This window comes from Astatotilapia calliptera, chromosome 17 (assembly GCF_900246225.1).
Source record: "Astatotilapia calliptera chromosome 17, fAstCal1.2, whole genome shotgun sequence".
NCBI classification, from domain to species: domain Eukaryota; kingdom Metazoa; phylum Chordata; class Actinopteri; order Cichliformes; family Cichlidae; genus Astatotilapia; species Astatotilapia calliptera.
Genome location: NC_039318.1, coordinates 16,342,881 through 16,369,309, shown reverse-complemented (window position 1 = coordinate 16,369,309; position 26,429 = coordinate 16,342,881). Strand labels below are relative to the sequence as shown.

At 38.6% G+C, this 26,429-nt stretch overlaps 1 protein-coding gene across 2 annotated transcripts in view; it reads left to right on the top strand.

The window, feature by feature from the left end:
* LOC113008816 (potassium voltage-gated channel subfamily A member 1) overlaps nt 1-24,525 on the top strand; it is a 44,783-nt gene extending 20,258 nt beyond the window's left edge. For both annotated transcript variants that reach the window (XM_026146628.1, XM_026146629.1), the window contains one exon: nt 19,376-24,525. The gene's annotated coding sequence lies outside the window, so the exon portion shown is untranslated. The remainder of the gene's footprint in view (nt 1-19,375) is intronic.
* Nucleotides 24,526-26,429: the final 1,904 nt, after the last annotated feature.

Below are 26,429 nucleotides of genomic sequence, written 5' to 3'. Positions count from 1 at the left end.
TGCCATTTATGTCTTTTATTTATAACAACTGCATGAGAACCTAATAGAGTATCAAAGAGAAGTTCTCCTCTGGCCTACTCACATCAGCTCATGCATATTTTCAGTATATTTAATGAGGCCGTGAAGGCCCACAAACAGCACGCTGTTTTCCAGTCTTTCGATCTCTCATTACTTCATAAGTGCAGCAGAGCAGAGCTCCATATGAAACTTTCAGGGCTGACAAATTGGTTTAAGCTCTGATATAAACTGCAACAGGATCAGTTTTACACCCACTGCAGGCATCACAGACCAAAGAAAAAAATCTGGTTTTAGTTCTCTGAGCGACAGTGAACATCAGTGCGATGGATCGATCAGAATCTGAATAAACTGTCATAGAGGAGCAGAAACCAAAGTGCATTCTGGGTAAACTTTCAGGCTCATCGCAGCAGGTGGGATAGGTGTCTGCTCAGAACAGGTTAGAGCAGAGAAGAGAAACCAGGATTGTCTTTATCGAGCTGTAAAAATAATAAGTAGGAAACCTTTGAAGCCAAAAACCTTTCCAGTGAGAGAAAGCATGAAGTTCACATCTGACTCAGATCTGTAATGGTGCATATACCAAACTTATTTTTGGTCTTAATTAACTTTCCATTAACCAAACTGTTTGAGCACAGTATGAAAACTTTTTATAATCTTTCTCTTTGTGTTTTTTATTCCTCTACTGTTTCCTTTATTGATGGCAGATATTCTCAAATGTTATGATGTCATTAGTTATGATTTTCAATCGTTTTCTGCAAATAGAATAATTTGTTTTAAGGCTTCTGCAGCATGAAACTATGTTTCAGCTGTGCAGTTATTCTTACTTCATGTTTCAGCACATTTATGAAGTTGATTCTTAAAGCAAAAGTTTAGATTTTGGGCTCATTCTGTTTGCATGTCTTATATTGGCTTTGCTTCCAGAACATAAACGTATCCTGTCTCGATGCACCTGCCATCCTTTTGACATTTGGCAGATTTTACATAATGTAGTCATACAGCATTAGTTTATATTTGAAGGCAATTAAGCAATTTTAAAACATAGCTTTATAAATAAAATGGACAAAGGTGAAAATGTAAATATAAAACCTAATAGTCTAAATGCTCAGGTGCAACAAATGTGGACACCATCGGTGATAAAACGAGCCATCAAATATCACAGAGGGTCAAAGTGACAGGTGTAAAAAAATCCATCCAAACCTTTTAACTGCAGATTATTTTTGGTTTGTGATTCGTTTCAGCAGTTTGACAGTTGTTCCTCTGCAAGCTGGGAGAGAAAGATCAAATATGCAGAAAACAAGCAAACAAAGAGGCATCAGTCCAGCGTTATCTAACCAGACTGACTTAATGCAACGTTTCCAGATGAGCGGCTTCTGCCATCACTTCTGCATCATCTGCTCTGAGTGCAGCGCCATAACTGTCTGCCACAGGGCTCTGTGGCACCTACACTGCTGCTCAAAGTGATGATGAGGATGGTGCTCACAGCCAATCAGATATCCAACCTACAGAAGCCACGGTTTCATAAAGGCCTACCTTATTTTCCCAGTGGCAATGCTGTCTTTGGAAGCAGAGGCTAGTGATGTGTCTAATGCAGTTACATAAGCGCACAACACCTACATTTACAAAATGTCAGATGCCTTCATGATGCTGTTTCGAGCTGCTTAACTTTTAACCCTCGGCTGTTTTTCTCTTATTTCATTTAGCGAGGGTTGAAATACTGGAGCTATTTTGGGTTTTATCATATAACACTGTTACGTTTTTCTCTGTAGACCAAGAAATTACAATTTGGAAAATTTCTACTTGTGGTATTTTGTCGTGCCTTTGTAACCCTTTGGCACTTCATTTATATGCTGCTTTGTGAACTTTGTGCCTCATGTTTGCGAATTGATGTGGTCAGTCTTTATCTCTTTGTGACAACTGTTTTGTGCCTTTTAATAGTTGCTTAGGTTCCCTTTTCTGATCTATATATAGATCAACCATATCTATCTATCTATCTATCTATCTATCTATCTATCTATCTATCTATCTATCTATCTATCTATCTATCTATCTATCTATCTATCTATCTATCTATCTATCTATCTATCTATCTATCTATCTATATATATATATATATATATATATATATATATATGTGTGTGTGTGTGTGTGTGTGTGTGTATATTAGGGGTGCAACGATACACAAAATTCACGGTTCGGTTCGATACTTTGGTGTCAGGGTTCATTTATTAAAATTATAAATATATTTTAACTCAAACGTACAGTTTTTAAATTTGTTGTTGTTGCTGAAACAACAAAGGGATAAAATAATAAATCTATCTGATTGAGAAATCACTCATCTTTGGAAAAGAGAGTTTATTACAGAGAAATGGCTCTTTCCAAAATTAAAGCTATACTATACGCTTCTTCTGGGCTATATTCTCAGCAGCATATTAAACATATCAGGTCCCCATAAGGAGAATCCTGTGCTAACGGCTGTCTAAATGACTCGGGTAAAGTTTGTAGCATGCCTGCTTGTTGTTTTTGTCTGCTTCCACTTGTCTTTGCACTAGGATGATGTTAGCGTAAATGTGCAGTCATATTCGTTGTGTTCCCACTAGTGCTGTCAGCGTTAATCTGAAATGACATTAACGCCACAACACGGCAAATCTCCGTTAACGAGCTACCGCGGATCGCCCTGTGCATGGGGCTGGACGGCGTCAACACGTTAACGAGATAACTGCGCTAACGCAGTAGTTCCCACCATTAAATGTGTTACAGGCTATAAATAAAATAGTAAGCTGCACAGAGGATCAAAGTGTTGGTCCTATCACACTAGTATAAATTCAATACCAATGCTAGTGTTGATATCGATACTATTGATATTTGGGTCAGTCCGCCCACCTCTCTTGTTTGGTGTCTCTGTAGACAGTTGTTGTTGTTGTCAGAGGCACATGAAAAACAGGCTACAACTCTAACAAAATATCCTGGCAATCAAATGACATCTCTGCATGTTTATTAGGACTCTAATTTTGGCTCCGGTTTCGGTGATAAGCTGTTATTTCCTCTCTGCTCTGTTCACACTCTAACTTATTTTATTCAGCACAAAAGAGTTTGGGAGTGACCCGTCACCTTACAATATTTCATGGTTTTCATGAGTGAGCGTGTTTGTAGGAAGTGTAATGAAGCCCACGTCTTCTCCTTTACGTTCAGCAGCAGCACTTTGTTTGTTTTCTTCACTAGTGCTGAAGCGTTATTAACATTTCATAGTTTTGTTTACAGGATTTAAAGCATTATTGTGTTTTTCCAAAATCTTTCACTACAGCACTGAATTTGGGTTAATCCGCTGCTGAAAATAGTTCCAAGATAAAGGTCATCACAGTGCCCAGCTGTGTGAGGACATTTCTGAGCCTCATTCCTCTCTACTTACTTCACTGTGTATCCATGTTGTGGGTGAAGAGGTGTCTTGGTTGCTAGTCTGCTCACGTGGACAAAGTCAGTAATTCACGTTCAGACCTGAGACCAATTTAAAACCTGGCTTTGGACTGTGGGAAGAAGCCGGAGCAGCTGATCTGATCAAAGATGTGTGTCTGCAACAGGAAGGGGTGGTCTTGGCACTAACTCGTAGACACAAAGTAAGGAAGTATTAAAAGAAAGACAAACAAGTTGCTGATTTGGATTTTGTTGATAGAAGGAAGACTTTAATCCACGAGTTAACCTAAACTCACCTACCAACCAAGCGTGTCTATACACATGTGGTCAATAAATTCTGATGCATGCATGCTGTGATATTTCATCTCTAGAGTAACAGCAAATATATACTACAGACACAAAATCAGGAGCCCACTGTTATAAATAAAGCTTTCAATAAGCTGACGCCTTCGCCACAGTTTTCGGTGCGTCACCTTCAGCCTCAGAGAATGGAGACAAGGATGTTTGTCACAGACACAAGGAAGGCCCTGAGGCCTTTTCCATCTCAGTGAAGGAGGCCCGTGGAGGCTCCGCCGTCCACCCGGATCAGCAGTTTACTGAGGACTGGATGTACAGTTGTCAAAGTGAGGCGGATCTTTTCCAGCCACAGTCTGTCCAGATCACCATCAAACATCCGAGGTCACATACGAAGGGCCTCACTTTCCTTTTCTGTGGGACATCTGCTGAATTAACATGTTTTCCTCTAACAAGACAGAATAGTTATTTCTCCCTGTGACTATAACACAGCGTCATATGTATGTGCAAAATCTAACCAATGGATGATATTAACTCAAAACAGCACTTCAGGCTTCTGCTGATTATACCAAAGATATCAGTGTGGAGCAACATAATCTAGTGCTGTAGTAATAAAATGTGATGGCATAAAGACCTGGTTCAGTGGCTCTGGGCAGAGCTGGACCCCCTTCCTGGATGAAGCAGCTATTTTTAGGGGCTCAAAGAGGGAAAATCCTGTTTCATTATCCACAGACGAGGTGGCACAACTGCGTCACGCCACTGTTTTTATTTTTTCTGTTTTTTCAGCTGACAGTCCACAGCAGCACGTTTGACTCCATGTGCCGCATCAGTCGTGCATGAACACACAGATTTAATTACTCAGTAATAATATTCACCATGTCTAACCCCGGATATAAATAGACACAGAGAGAGTGTGTGTGTGTGTGTTTGTAGTATCTGGGGTTGAGCTGCTGTTAGTGTCACGGCTCACCAATGGCAGGCGCAGGAGGCTGGGTCTCTCAGCAGCCAGTCACAATGGGTCTCGCTTGATTGAGTTTCATAGGCCAGCCATCTTTAACGATGCGGCTTCCAATTAACCTCGAGGCGACCCGCTGAGGACGCTGTCAAAGATGTGTGTCAGCACTGATGGAGGTTGACGAGGCGGGAGCCTCCACCTCCTTCTCTAATCCCTCCAGCAGCTGACGAAGACTCAGGCTCATCTTCCGTTTTTGATTTTTACCTCCTCTGAGCTCTCTCTGTAAACATCCTTCCTCTGACACTAACGAGGAGGACTTCACGGAAGACTACCGCTGAATACTTTCATTTGATTTTGTTTACTCTTCATTAATGACGGCTGCTGCTCGCATGTTCGCTGCTGGTCTTGGCCAGTTTCTGCTTTATCGTTTGATTACCAGGAGAATGTGAAGATAATTCAAGTTCACAGCTGTTTCTGTTCAGAGGTGCTGACATCACATGACGTTACTGTGAGCAGATGGATAAATCTGCTGATAGGAGGACACTGTGCAGTGTGAGATTCCACAATCACTACAAAAAGCCAAATCAGACTTGCTTCTTCCAGAAGTGCCCTTATCCAAGCTTATTATTACCTTATTATATTTTTAGTTTCCTGTGGAATATTTGGGGGTTGGGCCTCGTGGCGGCATGCTGGCTTTCATTAAAGGTGCATTTTGTGGTTTGATGGGCAGAAGAAATTCATGACGAGCTAAAAATGTGAAATATGAACAGATTTTAATATAATATTCATTCTGCTTTGGTCTTGTTACGAGTTCAAAATATTGGGGATGGACACCAGAGGAAAAAACCCATAATAACAACACTGGTCCGGTCGGGTTGAGTCAAACGATGATTTAATGATCACACACGTGGGAGATGGACACTGTATGCAGACAGTCTCAGATCTCGTCTCAAAAAACACATCACCATAGTTTTATGAAATCAGGGTATTAGAACGCCCCTTCATGCGTAGTGACAGGTGTAATACAATCAATGTTGACAATTTTATTTAACACAAAGAATAACATTGTCTCCTTCCTGAGGGCAGACGCTGACTGCCCCCGTCTCCTGGAACCGTCTGTACCCTGCTAAGACACAACATGGCAGCTACAAGGACTCTTTCATTTGTTAAGACCATCAGTGTGTATTGCTCTAAATCAAGTATATAATATTAAATGAATATTGCTGGATCAGCTACTTCTACTTAAAACATATTAGAACATGACTAAGCACAAAATCACCAAGAATGACATCTTATAAGTGCTGTGTAAGCGCGTGCGGCCTTCCAAGCTCAAAGCCTTTGCCCTCCATAGATCAGCCAGACTCGCGCTGGCTGTAGCTTTTAACCTTTAATTAACTTGAGCACAACTCTAAAATAAGCAACAAACTGCAATGTGTATGGAATGATCATGGTTACATCTGCAATGGAAAATCATGTTATTATTCTGGTACCTGTAAGAAAAGATCAAACTAAAGTTATAACAATCACTGTAATGCAAAGGATAATGTAAGGTCAAAAACTTCAATTTATGTTTAATGCAAAGCTGGTTATATACTTCTAATGAACTAATAATGCCATATTAAAATAATGAATGATAATGAGAAAAACATCCCCTCCTTATTTTACAGTCTTTACCATCATGATTTGTTTCTGATTTTAGTCAGCGCTAAGGCTGTTTTTATTGATTAAGGTTGCATGTATTGAAGCACAATATATATTTTTGTTTGGGCAGAAATAACTGGAAAATGTCATGGTACTGGGTCATTTTGACCCAGCGTTCTTAGTTTTCTTGTGTTTTTGTATTTTGTTCTTTATTTATTCCATGGTTCCTAGGTTGTTCTGTTAAGATGTTGCTTATTAGATTTCCCCTCGTGGCTTTACCCCCTGTGTGCCCTCTCTGTGTATCTGTGAGTCCTCGTTTCTCCTCATGTTTTATTTCATGTTTTCCCCAGCCCGCTATGTCTGTGTTCGCTCTCGCCCTCTGATCTGCATCTCTGTGTACTTCCTGTTTTACTTTGATAGTCTCCCATCAGTGTGCGTCAGTGTTGTGTTTGCTCCTGCCGTGTCTTGTTATGATTATCAGCGTCACCTGTGTTCCCCGTGTGCTTCCACTTCCCTCGTTAATCCTCTGTGTATGTATGTCCACGTCTCCCTCAGTTCTGTGTCGTGCCGTCAATGTCTCATCCCTGAAGCTGTGTGATTTTCCCTGTGGTTCCTCAGTCATCAGTTTATCATTCCCAGTATAGTTCTGTATCAGTGTTAAGCCTGCAATAACGCAGTGATCTTGAGTTGAGTTCTGTTTCTTTGAGTTTTGCGTTTGGGTCCTCACCTGCCTGAACACAGCCCGTTTATGACAGAAAATGCATAAATTTGTCTTAAATTATGTAAAACTGCTTCACTTTACTGTATGCAGATCCCTAATGTACAACTGTATTAAGCCAAGGCAGTTTGTTCTTTCCTTTTCACTCGTTTGTACTTTCACTTTTACGTGCGGATCGAGTTTCCACATAAAAACAGGGCTCTAGAATGCGAACAATTTGCCTGCACATGGAAGTTCTCAATGATGCGACTAAAAACAAAATCCTAGGTCACACCAGTGTGACCAGCTGTTCGAGTAAAAAAAAAGAAAAAAGTCTCCGCAACTCTGAAAGTCTCCATGTGGTGAACAACAGACACACATTATGCCCATATTGTGGTCTAAACCAATCAGAGATAGTCAAGGGCAGGACCTCTTTGATTGGTCCAGATATTCCTGTAGACCTACATGTGTGTACATTTGAAAGTGCAGATGTTGTGCCAAAGTAGGTATCCCCAACAAAATTAGACATTTTCCTGATCATTATATGCCACGATAAATGCACTACCCAAGTGTCCCCTCTCCTCACAGCCTTTCAGTGGCAGGCAGCAGCAAACAGGTCATCAGAGGAGCCCGATATGATGATTAAGTTTAACGTTATCTACAATATTGCCAAAGAAGTTCTGTTCACTAAGTTCAAGTTCCAGTTAAATATCTCCTGCTGATCACTTACTCCCTTTTGTTCTTGTTAAGTGATATGTTGAATAAAAATGAAAAATCAGGACCGATCTGGTCCCTTTGGATCTGTCCAGGCCCTTGCAGAATCTGAGCGTTCATGTAAAGGAGTTCAGCAGCATGTTGGATTAAATCAGTTCATGACTCTGTTGAACACGTCTGCAGTCAGTCTCACTGCAGCTCATCTTCATCGCTCTTCTCTCTCACAGAGGACGAGGGTGTGAAGTCGTGGGCCGTGTCGACGCTGAGCATCGCCGAATGTTCCTTCATTCATCTTAGGCCGCTGAATAACCAGAGAATGAACTGGAGCAGAAAGAAATACACTTCTGCTCACTGAACAGGAACATTTTACAAACCAAATGAGAGATCATGTTCACCTGTAACTGTACTTTTTACATGAACAGTTTGAGCTTTAGCAGCTGACTCAATAGGACATTAGAAATGCCACCGTGTATTATAGCCCCATGTTTCTGACAGACAGTAAAGTACTGATATCAATGACACTGATGGGATTTCAGTTCAGACAGTTTCTTGAAAAAAAAAATACAAACGAAAAAATAAAACCTTTTTTTTTTCAATGTTTGCGCAGCAATGATTTAGTTGGTTGGGTTAGACTAGAATTTCTTAGGACCTGTTGGATGGTTTTCCATGAATCTTCATTGTGTCCAGAAGATAACTCGTATGGATCCATTCACCTTTGTTCATGAGCTTTACATCTGTGGTTTTGAAAGCACTCCTTTTATTATATCACAGATTTCTTGGACAATATCTGTGAAAAAAATTTTGGCCCCCATCTTGTTGGATATTTGGATTTTTTACATGGGAGTCTATGGGGACTGACTCACTGCTGTCTCTGCTGGACATTAGAGGAACTGCAGGTGTTGGAGCTGCGGTGTTGGCTTCACATCTCAGTCATGAAGGTTGTCACTTGAGAAGGCTCCAGTGTTTAGGCTTCAGTTTAGTGGGAGAAGGTCTTGCTAGCAGGTGTACTCATTTGTGTATGCTGAAATTGGAAGATGGAAATTTAATCACAAATGGCTTGAAAATTATGATTCACAGTATTTATTTACTTTTCATGGGTAACTATCTCAGCTGCAAGTTGGTTATAAATATTTTTTAAAGTAGCATTTAAAAGGTCTCTTATACCTGCAGACACCCTGTTTATGTATAAACGGTTCATTTTGACTATTGTCATTATAATTATGTTAGCACGCTATCATTAGGGCATTACGTAAAACAAGAGTTCAAATCTTAATCTTGTGTTTAGAATAGAATAGAATAATCCTTTAATTGTCCCACAAGGGGAAATTTGGTTGTAACAGTAGCCAGAAAGACACATATACAAACAAACAGTACACAGGACGCAGAACAGAAACATACACAATTTTCTTACATATTTACATATGGACAATGGTTACTATAAACAGAGTTCTGTAGCTATATGTGCGGCTAAGCATGTTTGAAGTGATGGAGTAATTTTGATTTGTTTTTGTGACTGAATCCATGAATAGGTTTTGCAGTGGTGCTCTTTAGCTTGCTAGTAGTAGTGTACACTTTTTGAACTTGTTGACGGGGCTCTAAGCGACTCTACTCACGTTCATACACAAGCATGAGAGATAAACCCCATGAAAGCATCTCTATGACTGCAGGGAAGTCTTCTGGTGCTTTGCAGTTTGACCCACTATCTGAGGGAGACTGAGGGCTAAAACAACCGAGAGATATTAAGAAGATAGGATTAACAGTTTACCCTGATTTTTTTTCCCAGAGATGGAGCTCCATCAGAAATACATCTATCATTGCATTCGGATGGGATTAAATCATCTCCCTGTGAAATCGGAGTCAAAAATCCTTCTCAGGGGGGATAACTCCTGGTCCAGTCAGCTAGAAATCTCCATAAATATACAGATATCAGATCACGCATAGTCATGCATGATCATTAAAGTAATGCAGAGGTGGATATATTTTGATCAGGAGCTGCTTATCACTGATTTGAAGCCAATTGGGTTGAAACTACTTTATCTGCTTTCCTGATTCCTGTTTTTATCTTTGAAAGCAATGCTGATAAAATTTTGTAAGGATACTGTGACAGCTGCAGTCCTCTTCTCGACTGCCCGTCACCATCAGATTTCCCATGATTCCAAAGCAACAAGCGGCCAGACCATCTCTGGGTGTGAAAACACATTTGGATACAGTCAATTTATGCATTGAGCTGTGAGGTGTGTGTGTGTGTGTGTGTGTGTGTGTGTGTGTGTGTGTGTGTGTGTGTGTGTGTGTGTGTGTGTGTGTGTGTGTGTGTGATTTCTCTCTCTCTGTACTGAGGCTGTGCAGATCCTTTTTGGTTGCAGAAACACTTCCTGAACTAAGGTCTTCGAGTATGTTTTTTAAATGATTCTTTAATGTTTTTAATAAATATAGTTATTAGTTTTAGCTTTACTGCTTTTGCTGTTTTTTAACTCTAAATGTGAGCTTAATTTGAAGACCATAGATTTATCTTTATATTGAATATAACTTACATAGAACAACATAGATAATGATAGATTGATCGAAAGATAGATGAATCTTTAGACAAATTTGTTTGAATTTATTTTGTTATAGCAGTGGAAGAATTACAGATAATTCATCTCATTATAATACAATGTTTAGCGAATCCGATTATTCACTTACTTATAATTTATTTGCTTACTGTTGAATTTTAATAAATAATCATGAAATAATTATAAAATGCTTCCAGTTAAGTTCTCCAATAAAAGCTTAAAAGTTCTAAAAAAAAATTTGAAAATATATTTTTGAATGTTTTTTTATTATTGAAAAACAAAGTGTTTGATGTTGAAATCCAAATAAAATCCAAAATAGTTATACCATAATTAAAGGGCAGCATGTATGAAGTCACAGAAACAACAACGATATTTGACCCTTAAATAAAATTACAAAATTATAAAAATTTCACGTTTTGAAATAAAATAATATATTAAAATGAATAAAAAATGTTAAGAAATAAAAGTATTCACTTCTTTGTTTTTTCTTGCTGTTTATTTTTCAATGAAGGGCATATAATTTTTTTTGTTGTAAGTTCGAACACATAAAAACAACATTAAATGATTTTAATAATGAAATAAATGGCTACTAAATAATCTCCCAAAAAAGAAAAAAAGAGTTAAGATAAAGTAAAAAGGTTATATATGATCACATATGACTTGAGTTAAATGTTTACTAATCAGGAATAAAAAAATGTTGCAATTGAAAGTAGAAATTAAAATTTGTGAATCAATTAAATTTAAAAGAATTGTTTTATAAAAGTAATAGTAAACAAATATACATATAACAACTAAATAATGTTTTGTCATAACATAAATTAGAGATGGCACGATGCCACTTTTTTATGTCCGATACCGATATCATAAATTTGGATATCTGCCGAATCCGATACAGTGTATTTTTTAATCAATGAAACAGTTTTTTAATATCTTGCTGCATTTTGTATAACTTCATAATCAAGTTTAAAAAAACAAAACAAAACACTGAAGCTATTCTGTTATACCTGTAGGCAAAAAATACACTGCACCCAAAATATTTCATAGTTCAGCAATACTGATCAATCTAATTTACTTAAACCTACTCCATCCTCCCTATTCTGGTATTTTAAGGAGTAAATACTAAACAACCTAAGTAATAGGGTTGTCAACTCCCAGCAAAAAAAACAGGGAACCACCCCCCACCCTCCACCTTGTGATGACGTAATTAACTTTAATTTAATGCGCGTGTAAAAAAAATGCACAGAAATCAATTATTTTTCTACAATATTTGAATAGATTCAATATCTTTTTTCAACAGAATTACAGACTGCACAGATGGTACCTTCCCAAAGGAAAAAGTACTATAGCTTACTAGGGTATATTAGACTTAATAGTTACTATATACAGTAATGGACTTCTATACATTTTACATCGGATTAAAACTTTGGGTGTAAGATTCAGATAATTATTTATTAAAAGCTAGACAATTTAAATGAGAATAAGAAAGAAAAGTATTTCTTTGTACCCCCCTTTTCCCTGTTAATGCCCTATCGGCCCCCCTGGCTAAACTTTGCTAGATCCGCCCCTGCACAGTTACCAGCCGTTGGCTACGTAGAAAAAGATCCTGCTGTAGAAAGTAATATTAAATCAATTCTAACAACAGCTTATCAAGCTTAAACGTGCTGATGATGTTCAGCCACTGGTTTCCTCTTTCTGGTGCAAAGTGGGCCAAAACAAACAAGAGAGATGGGAGTTGGGACAGAAAAGCCGATCAGCTGATCATTGATCAGTTTCATGATTGAAGCACATTTGATTGAAGCAACAGGAGAGGGAGGGAGAGAGAAGAGGCAGTAGCTCCATATATTGGTTGTTAAGCTTAATGTGGGAATCCTTTACAAACATTGAGAGATGAACTTACACACTTGCTTTACTTCTCTCTGGGATACAGTAACTTTCTTGGAGATGAAATGCCGGTTTGGTAACGTGGCTCCAAATGCTCAACCAGACCGCCGACAGGTCTTGCACGCCACAGCCGCTCTATCACATGACGCATACTGCTCGGACGTGCTATGGTTATGAGCTGAGTTACGCCATGTCGCAAGTTTTGTGAGGTGCTTTTGTGATATTTAATGGATCAGATTACATTTTTTATTTCTCTCCAATATCCGGTACAGTAATTTAGGTCAGTATCGGACCGATACGAATACGTAATATCAGATTGGTCCATCTCTAATATAAATAAAGGACCAAATAAATACATAAATTGACCACAACAAACAACTCTAAGAAAAAAAAAATAATAAAATAAAATAAAAGGGTTATGTGATAAGGTAATATGGGAAAAACAAAAACAGAAGCAACATATTGCTAGCTTCAGCTGTTTGACTTCACTGTACTTTCATTCAAATATATTCATATAAAATAGATTTTACAGTCCTGCTAATATAAAATCCATACTTTGTACATCTACTAATTAAATAGGTATTTTTATGTTTAATAACCTACAGAGAAATTTGTCATTCCTGGGCCTCCGTACATGGGCCTGTCAGATATTTTTTCAGGCGTTTTTAGTCTCTTAGCTCAGGTTTTTCACTGTGAGCTGCGGTAACTATGGCAACCATGGATAACTTCAAATTAGTGGTGGATGAAGAAGCCCTCCAGGTTAGCAGGATGTATCACAACTCCAGCCTCTTCTCTCTATGCATTACTCCTACTGAGTAACGCCAGACATACAGGACTCATGAATACACAAATACACACACACACACACACACACACACACACACACACACACACACACACACACACACACACACACACAAATGAAACAACACATCTCAGCTTTAAATAGTCCAGAGGGCAATGAAGCTGCTGGAGCGTTAAGAGCGAGCGCCCAAATGTCATTGTTCTCATCTTAATGTAAAATTTCACATGTAGAGTTGAGCCTGTGTGAGATGGGGAGGGAAGTGGCATCAAATCATTTCCTTCATTTCATTTTAAACCTTTCCAGACATAAATCCTCAGAAACAGCAGAGCCTTAACCGACTCGAACCAATCCATGATCATTTCACTGAATTTCAAAGCAAAGCATAAACAAAACAGGACAGGCTGGGTGCCCTGACACCAAAAACCAACCAAAGAAAAACACAACCCACACTCCTCCTAACAGGAGAGAAGCAAATCCTCCAGCTCCTCCTAGTGGAGAATAGTGAGATCGACCAGAGCACCAACAAAGCCCAGATGAAAAGCCTTTTCACCATGTTTTCAAATTTTTCACAACATTTTAAAATTATTGTATTATTGTTTATTTCATTGTGAATAAAACAGCTGCTGATTCAGAAATGTTTGGGTTTTTATCAATCATTTAACCCTTTTCTGGAACAGTTTTTATGTGATTATTACAAACAAGATGGTTTGTGGCAAAATCTAAAGACAACAATTGTACCTTTAAGCTGTCCCTCTGATGGACTCATTTATAATGTCCATCCTGCTCACTTCTCACTCTGAACATCTTCAGCTCGGCCTCCTGTCTTTGTGTGTGCATAAATTGCTCCGTTAGTCACTATTAAATACAGGATTAAATTGTTGGCACAGTTTCAGTCAGAGGTTTTAAAGCACTCGTTCATGTGAGCCAAACGCTCAGCTGCAGACTACTTTGTGATGTCATGAAGGGCAGATATTAATAATGCCTGGAGCTTTCTTTAGGTGCCTTCCCAGCTTTGACAAATGTCCAGCTAGGGTAAGCACATTTACTCAGAGCCTTCTTGATATGATGTTTTTCTTATTCCCTGGCTGCTGTGTCTGTGGGGATGGTGTTTGCCCTGTGTTGTAGCATCCTGATGACACCCAGTTTGTACCCCAGTGGATAATGAGACTCAAACCTTAAATACTGATCCGTATGCGTAGGTTTACGGTAAAAATAAACCTTTAACTTTACCCCATTAATGATTGACATTTCACAGTCTAAGAAGGCTAACCTGCTACTTTTCATATCCTGCATGGTGAATTCAATATGTTGGTCCACCAAGTTAATGTCATCAACAAATTGTGGTACAACCTGAGATTTGATTTTCACCCAGATGTCATCTGCATATCTGAACCAATGACTTAGTAGTGGTGGTCCTGTTACTTAGGTTGGGATCATCCTGCAATCTCTTACGGACTACTGACACTGCTACAGTGACTGGAACACAAGTGAAGAGAGATGTAACATTGTACAAGACCATTGTTTCATCTCCCTCCATAATGACATCTCTTACCTTGTCAACAAAGTCCAAGGTGTTCTGGACTTGGTGTTCACAGCTGCCTACCAACGAGTTGAGGATCAAAGCCAGAAACTTTGAGATGTTATAGGTGACCGAGTTGATCATACAGACAATTGGTCGTAAAGGTACACCCTGATTATGTATCTTTGGTAAACCATACAGACTTGGTGTAGCTTCCTCTGGATATAGCCTGTGGTATGTGGTCCAGTCAATAGCTTTGTCTTGTTCTAACTGCTTCAGACAACCACTCTCTTCCTGTAACTACTTCCTGGGTCTCATTTCAGGGGCTCATAAGTATTTCTCATGATAGTCTTTCTGGTTTAGCAAAACTGTGCACCTACCCGTGTGAGTGCTTTCCTCTCCTTTATGCTCATGTTGGATGCTAAGGGCTCTGCATTGCTTAAAGTGGCCTTTGATGGTCTTTGATCAGTGGTTGTCAATCAATCGTCATGACAATTTGCATATTAATAATCATGAAACTGACCTCACAGCCTAATGTTAGTCAGTGGTGCTAGTTTCAGTCATTTTGCAAATGTGGTGTTTATAAGGTTGGGGAAACCTGCAGTCAGTTTCTCCCACTGAAAATGCTACATCCAAATGAACAGAATCAACTTTTTGGCAATCATATAAAGGATTATTTTAAACTGTGAATCAAAGATGGTCACTCATAGTGGACATAAATGCGACCATCTTTGAACAGAGTCCGTGGTTTACGACAACAACTGTCTGCCATCTATAATCCAGTTTTGAGATCCCTTCCCAGACGCCTTAATGCCCACTCACATCCTGGGCCATCTGACCTCAGGAAATCACATGATAGGGGGCGGATAGGTTTCACAAAGTTGTTGTTTCTGGCTACTGTCTTTCCCCCTCCTCAGAAAACTGTTATTAAATTAAGTAAATTGTGTACCAAATTGATTTGGGGGACAAACCACGAAGTAACGCAGAGGAAATTAATGTATAAAGGAAAAGAAAATGGAGGATTAAGAGCGCCAGATCTTAGCATTATTTTGATGATTCCTTTTCTAAAAAATGCATATAGCGCATTTGCGCGAAGCACCCACTGGATCCAAGGGAAGAAATCTTTGTGGAAAAAAATGAAAGGGAGAGCCCGAATGGGAGTGCCATACTTTAAACTTGTGTTTGGGGATCTTGTGGATCAGTGGAAATTGGATGCCTTAAATCTTTTACAATTAAACTCAAAACAAATATATAATAAAATCAATCTAAAAAAAAATGAAGGTATGATACAATATAAGGCTGTGGAAAAAGAAGAAAATCAGAAAATAGTTAAAAACATATATGATAAAGTAATATCCGAGAACATGAGAGATACAGTGTGGCTTATCTCTGTCGGACGTCTCCCAGTAAGAGCTGTAGTTCTGTGGAGTTGCTTCGTTACTACTAAGAAATGCCCTATGGAGAATTGTGATGAAAACGAAACTCTTGATCATCTATTGATATCATGTTACAGGACGGTTGAAATAAGAAGGAGGATGGAAAAACTAGGTTTTAATATTGAAAATAATATAAAATCAGTAAGATACGGTTTGTTTAAAGAAAAGATGAGTGAAAATAAAAGAAGATTGTTTTGGCTGGCGATGTGCGTTATAAATGTACACATATGGAAAACAAGGGCTAAAGGTGTTATAGAACAAAAAGTGTTAAGTAGTTTCACCGTATGTAAAAACATTGTAACGGAGCTGAGAAGAAGAAAAACGAGAGATATGAAATTAGGAAATGACTTGCCGTGGGAGCTTTTATTATTGTAATAAGTAAAATAAGATGCGAATAATTTGTGCATGGTGCTTGTATTATGTGTATTTGTAATTGTGAATTTTGATATTTAAATAAAGTGATTTAAAAAAAAAAGGATAGGTTTCACAATGAGTGCACCCGAAAACTTGGTTGATTGTGACCTACAGCCGTCTTCCCACCTTGGCTCGTGTGATTAGGTAGAGGATCGTTAGGGGGTCCATTGTCCCTCTTGGTGGGTTACTCCCACAGAGCTTTAATCTGGGACTCTCCACCATTTGACCCTAGAACTGAAGAAGCTTCTCGGATGAGAGGCGAAACGTCTTCAAGCAACTTAAAGAAGTCCAGACGCTTTTCTTTCCAAGCTCCTTAGACCACAGTAAACTTTGTCTCGACCCACTAACTTTTCACTGAATCCTCTTCCTGCATATTCAGAGCTGAGATCCTGAGGATTACTGGTATTTTAAAGAAACTGAGGATGAAGCTATAAGAAGCGTTCACTCTGAATGGCAGAATGTTGTTATTGTTACGTAACACATGTCTGCAAAGGACAGTGGTCTCAGAGCCTATGTGATTGAAAGGCCATCTGCTTTGGTGGGATTCACACTGTGCTGTGCCGTCTCAGCTCTGTGAGTGTGAGGTTAGTGGGATGAGATTAAACTCTCCTTTCAAATCTCAGTTTAGCCTTTTATTTAAACCTGCAGTTTCCTTTCAGAGTGTATTCGTAGTGAAGACTTCACACGCTTCGAGTTCAGGACTGATGTGTTTATTTGGCAGCTGGGTGGGGGTGGGGGGTGTTGTCAGTCGTGGTAACACCTCGTGACCCTCTTGGAGAGCATTTGTTGAGGGAAAGTGTAGGAGGAAGGTTTTCCTGCCTGCTGGATTTGGCTGCTGCATATGCTGCAGTGGATTACACTGATCCAACTTAATGCCTCAGACGTGCAATCATAACTACAGGAGCTGCTGAGGGCACAGCCGTGGACGCTCGCAGCACCATCTGCTGCCACTGCTGGTGGATTAACTTCGAGGAAGATGGTGTAAGGTGGGGGTGGAGGCACATGCAGACCCTGAGCTGTCGACCACCATGCAGAAGCCCTCTTACTCTCAGCTTCTTTCCTATCCACACAAACCCTCACACACTGGTTTATAATCTGTGGAGTAAAAAATGTGACAAAGTTCCATTTCTCCCTCCCGGTTTAAACATTCATGCACAATCAAGGACACACAGAAGATACAACACAAAGAGGAAACTAGCTCGCCACCAAGCTAACATTGTTAGCTGGCATTAGCTGAAGTTAGTTTATAGATTGCAGACTGTTAGACTTGATGGATAGCATTAAGTACCTGCTACCTGCAAATAATCATGCGCATTTAGGCGGTAACTGTAACGGAATACTCATATTTTGAATTTTAAATATATAACACTGGTACATGTATTCCGTAACTCCCCAACACTGACCATGAAGCAGGTTCAAAATACCCAGGATCTATTTTCCTTATCTGGATTCACTTAAACTAACTGCTAATCTGAAATCACATGCAGGGGGTTATCAATGTGATAAAACTAACCAGTGTGTATTCATCTATGTGTGTGTGTGTGTGTGTGTGTGTGTGTGTGTGTGTGTGTGTGTGTGTGTGTGTGTGTGTGTGTGTGTGTGTGTGTGTGTGTGTGTGTGTGTGTGTGTGTGTGTGTGAATGTGAAAACAGTAAAAGCCCTGAAGCTGAAAGAGCTGCTGTATTAATAAAGTTTATTTGAAGCAAGAAGGAAGGTGCCAGTTACCACAGTCTGAGAGTAAAAATAAAGACAAGCAGACTGTGTGCAAATGTGATATAAAGTCCAAATACAAGCAGATGCTGTGATTTAGGATCAGATGTTGATTCTTGTAGAATAGTAAATATTGTTTGTGGCCAAAACGAAACATCGAGAATAAAGTTTCTCTCAGGATCTAAATTTCTAACTGAAGCTGTTCTGACAAAGTCTTTAAACCCCAGAAAAAAACCTTCAGACCCTCTGACTATCTGCATTCTGAGCTCTCAGGAATCTTCAGGGATGGTGACCTCATTGTGCAGGAATCTGATTGGTCAGTGATTTCCTGCCTGTTGGTCTCTGATCTGGAGAATAGCCTGCTGTGGAGCACATTGGGTCTGCAGGATCAGTTACTGTAACGCTAAATCCTGCATTAACATATTCACATCTGCAGCCAATTTATTATCCCCAATTAACCCAACATGCAGGTCTTTGGACTGTGGACCTGGAGATGACCCACTAAGCTACAGGGAAAACAAGAAAAGTCAAAGAATGAACCCAGCTGGGGTTTGAACCAGCAACCTTCTTCCTGTGAGGGGACAGTGGTGGCAAAATGATAAATTTGATCCTTTAAATTTGACAGTTGTGTCGACTCAGCTCAGCTCAGCTCATAACTTTTGCAGTTATACAAAGACCCCCACCCCACCCTCCCAAAAATCTCACCTAAACCTACATATTTCCTGGTCATTGGAAGAACTAACGCTTTTCTTTTGATCTATGAGAAGTACAATCATCTGGTTTATATTGGAGTTTTTCAGGTCCAGTAATGACGGCTGCCTTTCTCTGATCGTCCTGATTAGCACTGAATGTTTAGCCCAAATGTGCAGGTTTCTTTGGGTCACATGATGCCCAAAATGTATGTGTCAAAACACCCATAGAAACAAGCACTTCAACTCTGAATGTAGTCAGGAGGATTAGCTTTTTTTCTCTGTAGTTGCCACAGCAGCATCCTAAGTAAGTACCACCTGTTTGGCCCAGATGTGGCCTGGTATCAACAGCTGATTTTGCAAAACATTAGGCCTCATTGATTGGTGGATTTAGCTGGATCAACTCAGGCACGCAACCTCTTTATATCAGCCAGATATCATGTTTGTTGTGTCACATCTGGCTCATTTGCTATAACTTGGCCAATAGTGCCATAAGCAGCCTGGATTAGGCCCGAATGTGTCTGCAGAGTGTTTATTTTGGCATCAAAGTTGTGGATCTTTAGTGGAATATGCTTTGTGGATATTTTCTAGTTTTTCTATTCTCCCCACACTAACACATCCCATATTCTTGTTTATGTGTCCACAGAGAGTTTAAGCCCTGCCCTCCAACCATCAGGAGAGTCGATCCGACCACATGAATCCCCTCCATCAGGAAACGCCAACAACTAAAAACCTGCTGCTGTGCTTTGAAAATCAGCATCATCCACCCTTTTTAGAACTCTGTGCCTTCAACCAAAACTCACCAGTGATACTTCTGAAGCTTTCTTTTTTTTTTTTTTTTTACTTTTTTTCTTTTTTCAAGCAGGACTCAAGAGGACATATCTGCCTGATGAAGGAGGGCCCGGGATCCTGCTGCTGTCTCTCTGAAGAAAAAAAACAATAAAACCCGACATGCAACGTTTCAGTCATTTTAACATCCCACCGTGTTCTTTTTTTAATCAACCAACTGTGTCAGTGATTTACTTCATATCGGAAGAAATCCCTTGCTGTGCAATATCATTGATATTTACGTGAAGCTGTTATGTGGATGTAGACTTTGGATGAACTTTTTGGTTTATTTTTTTAATGATCTTTTCCTGATTTCTATTTTTCTAAAACGGTGTAAGAGAGATGATGGGATACAAACAAAAAACAAATTTTAACAAAGACGGAACCTTCACTTGTTGGTAAAAAGGGTGTTTAGTTTTCCTTAAATCCTCCCCTTCCTGCTGTGACCAGGGCCAAAGCCATAGCCTATCTCAGATAACAATGGACGAAGCATTTCAAATGACCGGTGTCCCTAACAGCAAGATGCATTCAGGGTCTCACATTCTCACGTGTCAGCTCATCTTAGCTGTTTGTTTCCTGTTTTTTTCAGGGCCTTGAATCCGAAGTATTTAGTGCTCCCTACCTTTGTGTGGCCTGTTTTTCTTGCTGTTATTTTGTACTTCCTCCTACATATCAGTCAAGCAACTTTAAGTGGCATGATTATGTGTGCCTGTAGAGAGAGACATGAATGAGTGTCTTCTTTACAAATTGGACATAAAGTACTGTAAACTTTCAAATATGTCACAGAATAATGGCTGGATAACAAATCCATGAAACAGGGATCTAGTGGTTTAAAAAATGTGGAGTCAATTAGTTAAGTGTCTAAAATACAAATGGTTTTTCTAGAATAACCCTTTATTTGGAAGCATACTCAACAAAACCACCCATTCAAACTGTAATTTTTCTATGAGCTTTATAAAAAAATGAAAAAAAATAAAATAACTTTACCAGCAATTACAGATTTCAAGGGTTACATGACAGCTTATCGATTATATATTTATTATTTACTATTATATATTTATTTTTAAAATTATATAAATGAGTAGTACCTCTACAGGGCAGCCAAGTCAACTAAGCAAAGGATTGGAGCTGGTAGTTCCTATAAAACTGTCCACACCCTAAACATCTCAGTTAAGTGTGTTCGTCTCCTTTGGATGCTTTATAAATGTGATAAAACTGAAATATCTTGGGTTTTCAAGTGAATTTGCAGAACAACGGGAAAACAAGGGTCCTGCTGCTTTTTGGAGACTGAAATGTTGATGTTGTATTAAACTGGCATCCTAAAGGATTCTAAAATGTCATTTTGTCAGATACCTCACATAACAGCACACACACCAAAACAACACTTTGTGTGTAAATGACCATCGCCAGGAGCTGTGACAGGGCAGCACAAGTTGACATCCAGTTCAATATTTTATCAAGCAAATCTTCATTTTCTGACCTATTTAATTTTATATAAAAAAAAGGCTTTCTGTAACATTAAAGTTCCAGAGTGTAAAATATCACCACCAGAAGTCAGCAGATTGCAGACTGTAGTCAACTGAGTTCTGTTTTTTTGCGTCTTGCAATTCAAGTACATACCTAGCGACCGTGGCCACTGTAGGACAAACACATTTTAATCAGTCAAGAGATATCTAAAACATCACATAATGGCTGTAGTTAAAACACTGTAACTAATATATTATATAATAAAATAATATCCAAACTATTTTTAACATGTTTGAATAATATTAACACTTAGCAATAAATCAGAAAAATTAAAAATAAATGTTTCACTTAAATATTTTATGTTTTTATCCCTGAGACACCTCAAAGCTTTAGTTGCTGTTCATCTGTAGTGAGTGTACCCAGAAAGCAAAGTCACTCCAGACCAGATCAGCCCTAGATTTTTCTTTCCCTATCTTTGTCAGTCCACTGTTTACCTCAGCTGTCAATGCCGGGTGAGAAGCATCCAAATCTATTTTGTCTGGAAGAGGCTGATAAACTTTGTGAAAGAAGTCAGACACAAGTCAATGTGTTAGTGAAGATCACTTCTGTCTGATAACAGTGATAACTGAGGTGACTTGTTGAGTATAACAACAACTCAACTTATATAAATAGTTTCTTTTTAAGATACTTTGTTGAAGTTAGACTTATATTTTGTGAGACGAACCATTTAAAGCCATCTTTGAAAACCAAAACCTCAAAATTAAGTAAGTAAAATTTTATTTATATAGTACCTTTCAAGACAGAGATCACAAAGTGCTTCATAAAGAAATGCCAGAGCATTTACAACAAAAAAGACAAAAAAAAAAGTTAACCAAACACAAAGATTAGTTTTTAGTTGTTTTTTTTTAAAGAGACTACAGAGACTACATTGTCCACAGATCTCAAGGTCAAAGGTGGAGAGTTCCAGAGTCTGGGGGCCACAGTGGCAAAAGTTATGTCTCCCTTAGTTCTCAGCCATGCTACTATATAAGCTAAGATTCAAAGATAACTAAATGTTTTACAGGAAATAAGCTCTGTCTGTAAAGACTACGAGCCAGAAAACTTGAAACTTAACTGGGAAAGCTTTAATAAATCCAATTTTAAACATAATCTATAACACCATCTCCAGTTACTGGATTTAAAAGGTGTTCTGTCCCATATAACAATAAGAACTTGTGCCTCTTCTCACTTTAACTTTGGCCAACCACCACAGCCGACTGAGAGAATAATCAAAATATGAGCACAGATTTTCACTCAGCACTTTTGGAAAGAAGATACTGCAGAGATGTGATATATGGTTTATAAACTCTAAGATTATATTAGCTTGTTGTATATCAATCCTTACAAATGTGCTGTACAGTGGTTTATAGTTTGCATCTAAAAGATAGATATGAAATCCTGATATGAAGCCTCCAGCTGAGCGTGCTCATGCTTGACCAGAGAGCAGATGTTTACCGGGCTAGAGGTGACAGGAGCTAAAGGGCTGGTTTCAACAGATTTCTGTACAACAGGGCGTCTTTGTTTGAGGTTCTTCCTCACAGTCTTCATTTGTAAGACCCAGAAGGTTTCTTTATTTTAGTGTGAAGAAGTTTAAATACATACTGAAAATATTCACAATTAATAAAGCATCCATTTATAAAACTGAGGAACCGCCTCAGATGTTTAATAGAAGGAATATGTCTCTGTGTTTCCACATAAAACTGGTAAAATGTCGTCACAGAAAAATACTGCTGTGATGAATCAAAGAAACTCATCAGCAGGTTCTTGTGTTTAACCACCTTAGTTTGGCTTACAGTGGCGGGCCATGAGTGATGTCTTTGTCACTTAGAAGGCTGCACCACTGAGGAGGATCAGTAATGATGATTATTAGTCATTTTTGACAACTTGCAACATGCTGCATACTGGTACAATGAAAAGTCCCAAACTTACACCACTCTTCTTCAGATGTTTTTGCACTCTGTAAAGTTATCCAGGGAACCCATTAGAACTAAACATTTGAAACTGACACTTCAGTAGAAATCTAGAATATTTCCATTTGAAAAAAGCAGTCTTGAGATTGAACATTATACTCAGGCAGGTTCAATTAAAGGTAAAATAAGATGTAGAGTTTCAAATATTTAAGAAAGACCATGTGGAATAATAAATATGTTTAGAAGTGGAAAGTGGAAAAAAGTAAAAATATATAGGAAAACTACAGCCTGACAATGCAGCAGATAACTTCATGTACCAGTGAAACCTGTCACCAGTGGATAAAAATATCATTTCTTGAAAAATGATGGTTATTAATCTTCTATTGAAGATAAAAGCCTGAAATTACTCAGAAACATCTTCATATTGCATATAAAAGATGGGAATCATAGCTGGTGGTACAGCCCAGGCTATGTCACCAGGTTGTGGGTTTGGATCTCTTAGTTGGAGGAGTCAGATCTCTGGGCTAAATGTGGCCCTGTCTGTAACTTGGACACTAATTTGGACCAAACTGTTATTTCTTTTCTGATTTTTATGTCCAAATGCTAGAAAATTAAGATGAGTTGAAGCTGTAAATTTGATTTTCTGTGGTAAACAAGTTGCCTCCAAGGCTGGAAGTGAAAGTCAGCTTTAACATTTTGGTACTTTTGAAATTATTGACTCAGATGAGCTAGGACACAAAATCTGGGTACATGTGTCTGCTTATATAGTGAAACACTAAAGGAATTCCTTAGTTTTTACAAATAAACAATAACCATGAGTGAACTAGGATAAAGAAACCATGAGAAAAATAGGCCTGTTTGAGATTTTACAGTACTTCCTGTTTTATTGTCTCTGCCCTGCTCTCTGTAGCTGTGAACTGTGCTCCATCAACCCTTGAAGCTGCTAACTCTGTACTGTGTAGATCGGAGATGTCGGAGATGTCCAACCTTACCCTAAAGTCCTACAAGCATCCTGCATTAGCTCTCCATATACCTCTTTCACACACAAACACACACTGCTCATCATTAGAATCAGTTGCAATTTATCTTATTCAGTTTGATTCAGTTTGTGCCTCTCAAGGAATTGTTATTCTCTGACTGCCAAACTAAACAATCTTATTGTGTCACGTGATATTCCTGCTTTAATTCACAAAACGGGCGTTGACGAATAGAGGTGGTGCAGACAGTCCTCTATAGGTTTAATCAGATGGTGTACACGTGAGGACTGATCGGCACCTATCAGTAACTTTTGCACATACCTGCTCCAGTTTTGTAAATTTCGCTTTATGCTGACATCATAAGTAATTGTTACCTTCAGTAATCATCATTATTTCCATTTAGGATCTGATAATGGTGTTTTATTAGGACCACAGAGATTTTTCTCCGGGAGATCTGATTTCCAGAGATGAAGCTGCATCAATCTTTTATTCAGTAATTCAAACTATTTTAGCTCCTAAAATTATTACTGTATTTTTCAGACCATAAGGCGCACTGGATTATAAGGCGCATTAAGCGAAACAAAACAGTCAGATAAATCAAACTTTATGCAACTCATTCTTCTTGCTTCCTCAACTTCCGTACCATTGATTCATTAATGCTGAATCCTTTTGCAGCTGCTCTATTCCCATGTTGTTTCAGTATATTAATGACTAACCTCGTATTGTCGATGGATTATCTCAGTTGTTCTCCTGACTAATGTTTGGTCCGTTTACAGCATCCTGCCATGCGATTGCATTTGTCAAAAATCATCAGGAACCCTTACGTTAACTTTTATTGAGTGGAAAAAAGTTAGCATTCATCCTCCAGCCTCACTGGTTTTATGTTATGCTAACATAACTGTGTCGCTAGCGATCACGTAGCACATCATTATATATCAGCTAGCCCACCTTCAGTAACCCTAGAAAAGTCACTGCTGTTTACTTTTCTGTCTTCATTTATGTTGGAAGTGATAGCAGAGCTGTATGTTTTAATTTGTTTCAGAAATCTCTCAGTCAGAACATGCTATATCATGTTTAGATGGAAACTAGCGAGCTAACTTCCTGCTAACTTGTAACTCCATTAAATTTAATAAATTCTGTCATCATGGATGCCTTAATTGTTACGCCTGGTAAAGCAGCAACGCTGATCATTTTATTAAAGATGAGAGAATTTAGACAGTTTTTTAAATCTCAGTGATGCCGCAGTGCTCGTTTGACTTTGGAACCTGAAGCAGATGGAGTTTTGGATCCAGATTACTCTGCAAGGCTCCTGACTACAGTAGCCATAATGCTCTGGTGCGGCTTCGTAGCTGACCAAAGTCGTAGTAAAACATTTTTTTTGACCAATTTTTGAGCACCGCGCACCACATAAAATCAGTTCAAGGTCAGTAAGCACAACCAGAATTCATAGATATGGCGCACCGAATTATAAGGCCCACTGTCGATTTTTGTGAAAATTAAATAATCATGCTTTTTATTCACGGTTTTATATGCAAAACGCAACATTTGGTTAAACAACTTATCTTAGCTGTTTTCTTTGAGTATCTTTTTTAATGTGTTTCATGTAGAGATTAAAAAATTACAATCAAATCAAAGCCATCTGAAACATATTTCACACCACTTCCCATTAACCTGAAAATGCCAGTGTCTGTAAAATCATGAATCAATCTTAAACTAAACTAAATTTAAAGATTTTCCAACATAAAGCTTTCCGTTTGGGTGATGTTTTGTACAATAACTTTATGGTTTTATCTGCTTTTTGTTTAAGTTAGAGTTAGCATAAAGACATTTATAGGAATCTTTTTTTTAAATTTGAATGGCAATCTTTTTATCTGCACTTGTGATAAAACCCCTCAGAGGCACAAACTGATGCTCGTGGCTCGCACATTTTGCAGCATTTTGGACATTTTCCAACACGTCTGAAAAAGTGACTTTGTGTTGGAAACCTGCAAAGTTTTCTTAGTGCATGACTTTGACTGCATTAGCCCAGCAGTCGTACAAACCTGGGGATGTTGTGTTGTACTGGCAGTAGTGGAATTAGTTTCCGTCTGTGTGAGTGTGAAGCTGCTGCCCTCCATCAAGAACCTTTACTGACACCTCTCCCAAATACAGCGCTGCCAAACTGGTCTGAATAAGCCAAAAGTTTCTGTGTGTAGAAGTGGTTTAAGTGTTTCACATGTTAGACCTCCACCCATCAATGTTACATCGTGTTTTTAAATAAAAGAATCCTGTTTGTTAAACTGTTGATAATATATGCAGAAGAGTTATGAAATAAACAGAAACTAACTGGAATCTGCTGCTTAGCTGCTTTTCACTGTTCTTCCACTTGGTGAAGTGAATGAATTTTCTGCATTTCAAACAGACTTGCCTGTACGAAAGTCTCTTAATGTAGAGCGGTCACATCACTGTAGTTACTTATTTAATACCATTGCACCGATTC